Source organism: Oncorhynchus mykiss, chromosome 17 (assembly GCF_013265735.2).
Source record: "Oncorhynchus mykiss isolate Arlee chromosome 17, USDA_OmykA_1.1, whole genome shotgun sequence".
Taxonomy (NCBI): Eukaryota; Metazoa; Chordata; class Actinopteri; order Salmoniformes; family Salmonidae; genus Oncorhynchus; species Oncorhynchus mykiss.
The window spans coordinates 455,001-466,020 of record NC_048581.1 but is presented as its reverse complement, the minus strand read 5'-3'; positions in this window follow the sequence as shown (position 1 = coordinate 466,020).

Below are 11,020 nucleotides of genomic sequence, written 5' to 3'. Positions count from 1 at the left end.
AAGTTTGTGAGATGCAGGGTACAGTACTGTAAAAATAGGGGTACAAGGAGGAGGAAAAACAAAATTGCAAAGAGCAAAGCAGAGTAGTAATTTCTGATCGATTTTGAGCTACTATGATAGAACATGTTTTCGTTCATCAAAAGACAATGACGGAAAAATATTCATCTTCAACTTCTCTCTGAGAATTGTATGTTTTGAACAATGTGTTTTCTATTTTTCGGTGTATTGTTCACTGACTGCTTGAGAGTGTTTATCATTTTGATCACTTTGTTTATGATTTGAGAGCAGTGTTTTATTTTGAACACAGGTAAAACTGTTTTGAGGCGAATGTTTCATTTTGCGAGAGGAGTCAGAGGTTATGTAAATAGTGCTTGAAGATGAGGTTTTGTGTTTAATGTTTTCAGGAAATGGAACAAGGTTTCAGAAATGGGGTTTTAGCAATTGAGAAAAACTGTAACACATGGTTCCCATGCCAATAAAGCCCTCTCTATCTCTCAGTGAACTGGGAATAATACTCTGCTTCTATCTGCTTCAAATGGAAACATTTATTTTTTTATTTTAATTTTATTTTACCTTTATTTAACTAGGCAAGTCAGTTAAGAACAAATTCTTATTTTCAATGACGGCCTAGGAACAGTGGGTTAACTGCCTGTTCAGGGGCAGAACGACAGATTTGTACCTCGTCGGCTCGGGATTTGAACTTGCAACTTTTCGGTTACTAGTCCAATGCTCTAACCACTAGGCTACCCTGCCTCATCCAATCTAAATGTTCCCCGACAGTCCAGTACATTTCCACGACGGTCCAGAAGACATCTGACTGTTCCACAACAGCCCAGTACATTTCAGAAGACATCTGACTGTTCCACGACAGTCCAGTTCATTTCAGAAGACATCTGACTGTTCCACGACAGTCCAGTACATTTCAGATGACATCTGACTGTTCCACGACAGCCCAGTACATTTCAGAAGACATCTGACTGTTCCACGACAGCCCAGTACATTTCAGAAGACATCTGACTGTTCCACAACAGCCCAGTACATTTCAGAAGATATCTGACTGTTCCACAACAGTCCAGTACATTTCAGAAGACATCTGACTGTTCCACGACAGTCCAGTTCATTTCAGAAGACATCTGACTGTTCCACGACAGTCCAGTACATTTCAGAAGATATCTGACTGTTCCACGACAGTCCAGTACATTTCAGAAGATATCTGACTGTTCCACGACAGTCCAGTACATTTCAGAAGACATCTGACTGTTCCACGACAGCCCAGTACATTTCAGAAGACATCTGACTGTTCCACGACAGCTACCGTGAGTGAACACACACTAGGTATAATAATCTGCTTCTATCTGCTTCAAATGGAAACATTAAATACAGTCATCCAATCTGACTGTTCCCCGACAGTCCAGTACATTTCAGAAGTCATCTGACCCAGAAAACTGACCCTGGCTGTGGAACACACACACACACACATACACACACACACCATCTAGATAACATACATAAATAACATACACACACCATCTCGATAATGTTCCTTTCAATTCTCAGGGGAAATCGGGAGAATACAGATAGAGTTACTGTCTGGAGGAGAAAGAGAGAGAGAGAGAGAGAGAGAGAGAGAGAGAGTGAGAGGGAGGTGGAAGGATAGAGAGAGAGAGAGGGGGAAGGATAGAGAGAGATGGAGGGGGATAGAGAGAGAGGGAAGGATAGAGAGAGAGAGAGAGAGAGGGGGGGAGGATAGAGAGAGAGGGGGAAGGATAGATAGAGAAAGAGAGAGAGAGAGAGAGAGGGAGGGGGATAGAGAGAGAGAGAGAGAGAGAGAGAGAGAGAGAGGGGGAGGATAGAGAGAGAGAGAGAGAGGGAGGGGGATAGAGAGAAAGAGATGGGGAAGGATAGAGAGAGAGAGAGAGAGAGGGAAGGATAGAGAGAGAGAGAGAGAGAGGGAGAGGGGATAGAGAGAGAGAGAGAGATGGGGAAGGATAGAGAGAGAGAGAGAGAGGGGGAAGGATAGAGAGAGAGAGAGAGAGGGGGATAGAGAGAGAGAGATGGGGAAGGATAGAGAGAGAGGGGGAAGGATAGAGATAGAGGGGGAAGGATAGAGGGAGAGAGAGACAGGAGACAGATTTAACTGAAGGTGAAAGAGAAATGGAAGGAGAGAGAGAGCAGAGAGATTGAGAGAGAAGGAAACAGCGAATGAAAGAGAGAGAGGGAAGGAGAGAGTTGACCTTTGCCCTACTTGATTATTCTCGTCTCTCACGTTTCCTCTGGTGTTTAATACCAGATGTGACCAGGGTATTCTCTGGTGTTTAATACCAGATGTGACCAGGGTATTATCTGGTGTTTAATACCAGACGTGACCAGGGTATTCTCTGGTGTTTAATACCAGATGTGACCAGGGTATTCTCTGGTGTTTAATACCAGATGTGACCAGGGTATTATCTGTAGTTTAATACCAGATGTGACCAGGGTATTCTCTGGTGTTTAATACCAGATGTGACCAGGGTATTCTCTGGTGTTTAATACCAGATGTGACCAGGGTATTCTCTGGAGTTTAATACCAGATGTGACCAGGGTATTCTCTGGTGTTTAATACCAGATGTGACCAGGGTATTCTCTGGTGTTTAATACCAGATGTGACCAGGGTATTCTCTGGTGTTAAATACCAGATGTGACCAGGGTATTCTCTGGTGTTTAATACCAGACATGACCAGGGTATTCTCTGGTGTTTAATACCAGATGTGACCAGGGTATTCTCTGGTGTTTAATACCAGACATGACCAGGGTATTCTCTGGTGTTTAATACCAGATGTGACCAGGGTATTCTCTGGTGTTTAATACCAGATGTGACCAGGGTATTCTCTGGAGTTTAATACCAGATGTGACCAGGGAATTCTCTGCCCACGTTTCTGGCCACGAAATCTACACCTCTCACCCAGTCTACCCAGTCTACCTCTCCGTAACCCCTCACCTTCTCACCCCCTCTACCCCCCCTACCTCTCCTTAATCTCTCACCTTCTCACCCCCCTAACCACCCAACCTCCTCACCCCCACCCCCTCTACCCCCCCTAACCTCCTCACCCCCTCTATCCCCCCTAACCTCCTCGACCCTTCAACCTCTCATTAACCCCCTAACCTCCTCACCCCCTCTACCCCCCCTAACCTCCTCACCCCCTCATGACCAATGACCAGGACAGGCCAACAGCACAGTGTTGTCTTGTTACTGAACTGTATAATGATAGTTGATGGGCTCATTAGATATGGACCCAGTGGGGTCGTAATGTTGGCAATACACACTAAACACACACACTAAACACACACACTTGTACACACACGTGTATTGTGTGTGTATTTCTGTTTATTTTCTTTTCTTCTCTCCTCTCTTCTCCTCTCCCTCTATTCTCTCCTCTCCTCTCCTCTCTTCTCCTCTCCCTCTCTTCTCTCCTCTCCTCTCCTCTCCTCTCTTCTCTTCTCTCACTCTCTTCTCCTCTCTTCTCTCCTCTCCTCTCTTCTCCCCTCTTCTCCCATCTCTTCTCTTCTCTCACTCTTTTCTCCTCTCTTCTCTCCTCTCCTCTCCTCTCCCTCTATTCTCCTCTCCCTCTCTTCTCTCCTCTCCTCTCCTCTCCTCTCTCACACTCTTCTCCTCTCTTCTCTCCTCTCCTCTCTTCTCCCCTCTTCTCCCCTCTCTTCTCTCCTCTCTTCTCTCCTCTCCTCTCTTCTCCTCTCTTCTCTCCCTCTCTTCTCCTCTCCCTCTCTTCTCTCCCTCTCTTCTCTCCTCTCTTCTCTCTCTCTCTTCTCTCCTCTCTTCTCTCCTCTCTTCTCTCCCCTCTCTCTCTTCTCTTCACTCTAATCCCCCTCTCCATCTATCCTCCATCTCTTCTATAGTCTGTGGTCATTCTATCTCCCTATGAGGTAATAAATCATGTTACCATTAGATACGCTGTCGTATAATATTCAATAAAACCCCTTTCACACAGAAATCTATATGTTTATACAACCAATGTGTGTGTGTGTGTTTTAATACTCTAGTTCATGCTGGTTTATGGTGTTCACATGAATCTGCAACTTCCCACACACTAAGAGAAGGAGGAGTGTGTGTGTGTGTGTGTGTGTGTGTGTGTGTGTGTGTATGTGTGTGTGTGTGTGTGTGTGTGTGTGTGTGTGTGTGTGTGTGTGTGTGTGTGTGTGTGTTTATGTAGCTATCAGCGAGCTTGTAAAGTGGTCTTATGTTTCAAGTTTGGTATTTTACTTGCTAATGTGAGGATGACGTTATCATTCCTGTCTACTGTAATAAACTGACATCAATCAAGATACATAAACATCTTTCAACAGTGATGGAGAACATTCTATCAGTCGCATAGGAGACAACACACACACACACACACACGCACACACACACACACACACACACACACACACACACACACACACATAACACACACACACACACACACACAACACACACACACACACACACACACACACACACACACACACACACACGCACGCACGCACGCACACACACACACACACACACACACACACACACACACAACACACTGCTGGGTGGAGAACATTCTATCAGTCTCATAGGAGACACTCACTGTATTTATCTACTGGCAGAGCAGCAAACAAACAAAACTAACATGAAACTAATACTCTAAAACTAACATGAAACTAATACTCTAAAACTAACATGAAACTAATACTCTAAAACTAACATGAAACTAATACTCTAAAACTAACATGAAACTAATACTCTAAAACTAACATGAAACTAATACTCTAAAACTAATACTCTAAAACTAACATGAAACTAATACTCTAAAACTAGCATGAAACTAATACTCTAAAACTAATACTCTAAAACTAATATGAAACTATTACTCTAAAACTAACATGAAACTAATACTCTAAAACTAACATGAAACGAATACTCTAAAACCAATAGTCTAAAACTTACATGAAACTAATACTCTAAAACTAATACTCTAAAAATAATACTCTAAAACTAACATGAAACTAATACTCTAAAACTAATACTCTAAAACTAACATGGAGCTAATACTCTAAAACAAATACTCTACGGCTAATACTCTAAAACTAACATGCAACTAATACTCTAAAATGAATACTCTAAACCTAACATGAAACTAATACTCTAAAACGAATACTCTAAAGCTAACATGAAACTAATACCCTAAAACTAATACTCTAAAACTAATACTCTAAAACTAATACTCTAAAACTAATACTCTAAAACTAATACTCTAAAACTAATACTCTAAAACTAACATGAAACTAATGCTCTAAAACTAATACTCTAAAACTAACATGAAACTAATACTCTAAAACTAACATGAAACTAATACTCTAGAACTAACATGAAACTAATACTCTAAAACTAACATGCAACTAATACTCTAAAACTAATACTCTAAAACTAACATGAAACTAATACTCTAAAACTAATATGAAACTAATACACTGAAACTAACATGAAACTAATACTCTAAAACTAACATGAAACTAATACTCTAAAACTAATATTAAACTAATACTCTAAAACTAATATGAAACTAATACTTTAAAACTAACATGAAACTAATACACTGAAACTGTTACGGTGAGTGAATGAGGACCCAAAAGCGAACTAACTTAAACAGAGCTTCTTTAATAACCAAACTGTGGTAGGCTCAGATAGACCGGCAGATTCCGACAGGACAGGACAAGGTTACAGCAAACATGACGATAGTCTGGCTCAGGCATGAAACACAACAAACAAGAATCCGACAAGGACAGGAACAAAAACAGAGAGAGATATAGGGGACTAATCAGAGGGAAAAAGGGAACAGGTGAGAAAAGGGGTGACGAGGTGGTTAGGAGGAGACAAGGCACAGCTGGGGGAAAGAGGGGGAGAAAAGGTAACCTAACAACGACCAGCAGAGGGAGACAGGGTGAAGGGAAAGGACAGAGACAAGACACAACATGACAGTACATGACAGTACCCCCCCACTCACCGAGCGCCTCCTGGCGCACTCGAGGAGGAAACCTGGCGGCAACGGAGGAAATCCTCGATCAGCGCACGGTCCAGCACGTCCCGAGAGGGAACCCAACTCCTCTCCTCAGGACCGTACCCCTCCCAATCTACGAGGTACTGGTGACCACGGCCCCGAGGACGCATGTCCAAAATTCTACGGACCCTGTAGATGGGTGCGCCCTCGACAAGGATGGGGGGGGGGGGGGGGGAAGACGAGCGGGGGCGCGAAGGACGGGCTTGATGCAGGAGACATGGAAGACCGGGTGGACGCGACGAAGGTATTGCGGAAGAAGAAGTCGAACTGCGACAGGATTAATGACCCGAGAAATACGGAACGGACCAATGAACCGCGGGGTCAACTTGCGAGAAGCCGTCTTAAGGGGAAGGTTCTGAGTGGAGAGCCAAACTCTCTGACCGCGACAATATCTAGGACTCTTAGTTCTACGCTTATTAGTAGCCCTCACAGTCTGCATCCTATAACGGCAAAGTGCAGACCTGACCCTCTTCCAGGTGCGCTCGCAACGTTGGACAAAAGCCTGAGCGGAGGGGACGCTGGACTCGGCGAACTGAGATGAGAACAGCGGAGGCTGGTACCCGAGGCTACTCTGAAAAGGAGATAGCCCGGTCGCAGACGAAGGAAGCGAGTTGTGGGCGTATTCTGCCCAGGGGAGCTGTTCTGACCAAGACGCAGGGTTACGAAAAGAAAGACTGCGTAAGATGCGACCAATAGTCTGATTGGCCCGTTCTGCTTGACCGTTAGACTGGGGGTGAAAGCCGGAAGAGAGACTGACGGAAGCCCCAATCAAACGGCAAAACTCCCTCCAAAATTGAGACGTGAATTGCGGACCTCTGTCCGAAACGACGTCTGACGGAAGGCCATGAATTCTGAAAACATTCTCGATGATGATTTGTGCCGTCTCTTTAGCAGAAGGAAGCTTAGCAAGGGGAATGAAATGAGCCGCCTTAGAGAACCTATCGACAACCGTAAGAATAACAGTCTTCCCCGCTGACGAAGGCAGTCCGGTGACAAAATCTAAGGCGATGTGAGACCACGGTCGAGAGGGAATAGGAAGCGGCCTGAGACGGCCGGCAGGAGGAGAGTTACCGGACTTAGTCTGCGCGCAGACCGAACAAGCAGCCACGAAACGACGCGTGTCATGCTCCCGGGTGGGCCACCAAAAACGCTGGCGAATGGAAGCAAGCGTACCCCGAACGCCAGGGTGGCCGGCTAACTTGGCAGAGTGAGCCCACTGAAGAACGGCCAGACGAGTAGGAACGGGAACGAAAAGAAGGTTCCTAGGACAAGCGCGCGGTGACGGAGTGTGAGTGAGCGCTTGTTTTACCTGCCTCTCAATTCCCCAGACAGTCAACCCGACAACACGCCCCTCAGGGAGAATCCCCTCGGGGTCAGTGGAGGCTACTGAAGAACTGAAGAGACGAGACAAAGCATCAGGCTTGGTGTTCTTAGAGCCCGGACGATAAGAAATCACGAACTCGAAACGAGCGAAAAACAGCGCCCAACGCGCCTGACGCGCATTAAGTCGTTTGGCAGAACGGATGTACTCAAGGTTCCTATGGTCAGTCCAAACGACAAAAGGAACGGTCGCCCCCTCCAACCACTGTCGCCATTCGCCTAGGGCTAACCGGATGGCGAGCAGTTCGCGGTTACCCACATCATAGTTACGTTCCGACGGCGACAGGCGATGAGAAAAATACGCGCATGGGTGGACCTTGTCGTCAGAGAGGGAGCGCTGAGAAAGAATGGCTCCCACGCCCACCTCTGACGCGTCAACCTCGACAACGAACTGTCTAGAGACGTCAGGTGTAACAAGGATAGGAGCGGATGTAAAACGATTCTTGAGGAGATCAAAAGCTCCCTGGGCGGAAACGGACCACTTAAAGCACGTCTTGACAGAAGTAAGGGCTGTGAGAGGAGATGCCACCTGACCGAAATTACGGATGAAACGACGATAGAAGTTCGCGAAGCCGAGAAAGCGCTGCAGCTCGACGCGTGACTTAGGGACGGGCCAATCAATGACAGCTTGGACCTTAGCGGGATCCATCTTAATGCCTTCAGCGGAAATAACATAACCGAGAAATGTGACGGAGGAGGCATGAAAAGTGCACTTCTCAGCCTTCACAAAAAGACAATTCTCTAAAAGGCGCTGGAGGACACGTCGAACGTGCTGAACATGAATCTGGAGTGACGGTGAAAAAATCAGGATATCGTCAAGGTAAACGAAAACAAAGATGTTCAGCATGTCTCTCAGGACATCATTGACTAATGCCTGAAAGACAGCTGGAGCGTTAGCGAGGCCGAAAGGAAGAACCCGGTATTCAAAGTGCCCTAACGGAGTGTTAAACGCCGTCTTCCACTCGTCCCCCTCCCTGATGCGCACGAGATGGTAAGCGTTACGAAGGTCCAACTTAGTAAAAAACCTGGCTCCCTGCAGGATCTCGAAGGCTGAAGACATAAGAGGAAGCGGATAACGATTCTTCACTGTTATGTCATTCAGCCCTCGATAATCTATGCAGGGGCGCAGAGACCCGTCCTTCTTCTTGACAAAAAAAAACCCCGCTCCGGCGGGAGAGGAGGAGGGGACTATGGTACCGGCGTCAAGAGCTACAGACAAATAATCTTCGAGAGCCTTACGTTCGGGAGCCGACAGAGAGTATAGTCTACCCCGGGGGGGGGGTGGTTCCCGGAAGGAGATCAATACTACAATCATACGACCGGTGTGGAGGAAGAGAGGTGGCCCTGGACCGACTGAACACCGTGCGCAGATCGTGATATTCCTCCGGCACCCCTGTCAAATCACCAGGCTCCTCCTGTGAAGAAGAGACAGAGGAAACAGGAGGGATAGCAGACATTAAACATTTCACATGACAAGAGACGTTCCAGGAGAGGATAGAATTACTAGACCAATTAATGGAAGGATTATGACAAACTAGCCAGGGATGGCCCAAAACAACAGGTGTAAAAGGTGAACGAAAAATTAAAAAAGAAATGGTTTCACTATGATTACCAGAAACAGTGAGGGTTAAAGGTAGCGTCTCACGCTGAATCCTGGGGAGAGGACTACCATCCAGGGCGAACAAGGCCGTGGGCTCCTTTAACTGTCTGAGAGGAATGTCATGTTCCCGAGCCCAGGTCTCGTCCATAAAACAGCCCTCCGCCCCAGAGTCTATTAAGGCACTGCAGGAAGCTGACGAACCGGTCCAGCGTAGATGGACCGACAAGGTAGTGCAGGATCTTGAAGGAGAGACAGGAGTAGTAGCGCTCACCAGTAGCCCTCCGCTTACTGACGAGCTCTGGCCTTTTACTGGACATGAAGTGACAAAATGACCAGCGGAACCGCAATAGAGACAGAGGCGGTTGGTGATTCTCCGTTCCCTCTCCTTAGTCGAGATGCGGATACCTCCCAGCTGCATGGGCTCAGCACCCGAGCCGGCAGAGGAAGATGGTAGTGATGCGGAGAGGGGGGCGACGGAGAGCGCGAGCTCCTTTCCACGAGCTCGGTGACGAAGATCAACCCGTCGCTCAATGCGAATAGCGAGTTCAATCAAGGAATCCACGCTGGAAGGAACCTCCCGGGAGAGAATCTCATCCTTTACCTCTGCGCGGAGACCCTCCAGAAGACGAGCGAGCAAGGCCGGCTCGTTCCAGCCACTGGAGACAGCAAGAGTGCGAAACTCAATAGAGTAGTCTGTTATGGATCGATTGCCTTGACATAGGGAAGACAGGGCCCTGGAAGCCTCCTCCCCAAAAACAGATCGATCAAAAACCCGTATCATCTCCTCCTTAAAGTCCTGATACTGGTTAGTACACTCAGCCCTTGCCTCCCAGATTGCCGTGCCCCACTCACGAGCCCGTCCAATAAGGAGAGATATGACGTAGGCGACACGAGCAGTGCTCCTGGAGTAAGTGTTGGGCTGGAGAGAAAACACAACATCACACTGGGTGAGGAACGAGCGGCATTCAGTGGGCTCCCCAGAGTAACACGGCGGGTTATTGATTCTGGGCTCCGGAGATTCGAAAGCCCTGGAAGTGGCCGGTGGATCGAGGCGGAGATGGTGAACCTGTTCTGTGAGGTTGGAGACTTGGGTGGCCAGGGTCTCAACGGCATGTCGAGCAGCAGACACTTCCTGCTCGTGTCTGCCTAGCATCGCTCCCTGGATCCCGACGGCTGAGTGGAGAGGATCCGAAGTCGCTGGGTCCATTCTTGGTCGGATTCTTCTGTTACGGTGAGTGAATGAGGACCCAAAAGCGAACTAACTTAAACAGAGCTTCTTTAATAACCAAACTGTGGTAGGCTCAGATAGACCGGCAGATTCCGACAGGACAGGACAAGGTTACAGCAAACATGACGATAGTCTGGCTCAGGCATGAAACACAACAAACAAGAATCCGACAAGGACAGGAACAAAAACAGAGAGAGATATAGGGGACTAATCAGAGGGAAAAAGGGAACAGGTGGGAAAAGGGGTGACGAGGTGGTTAGGAGGAGACAAGGCACAGCTGGGGGAAAGAGGGGGAGAAAAGGTAACCTAACAACGACCAGCAGAGGGAGACAGGGTGAAGGGAAAGGACAGAGACAAGACACAACATGACAGTACATGACAGAAACTAATATGAAACTAATACTCTAAAACTAATACTCTAAAACTAACATGAAACTAATACTCTAAAACTAACATGAAACTAATACTCTAAAACTAATACTCTACAACTAACATGAAACCAATACTCTAAAACTAACATGAAACTAATACTCTAAAACTAATACTCTAAAACTAACATGAAACTAATACTCTAAAACTAATATGAAACTAATACTCTAAAACTAACATGAAACTAATACACTGAAACTAATATGAAACGAATACTCTAAAACTAATACTCTAAAACTAACATGAAACTAATACTCTAAAACTATCATGAAACTAATACTCTAAAACTAACATGAAACTAAT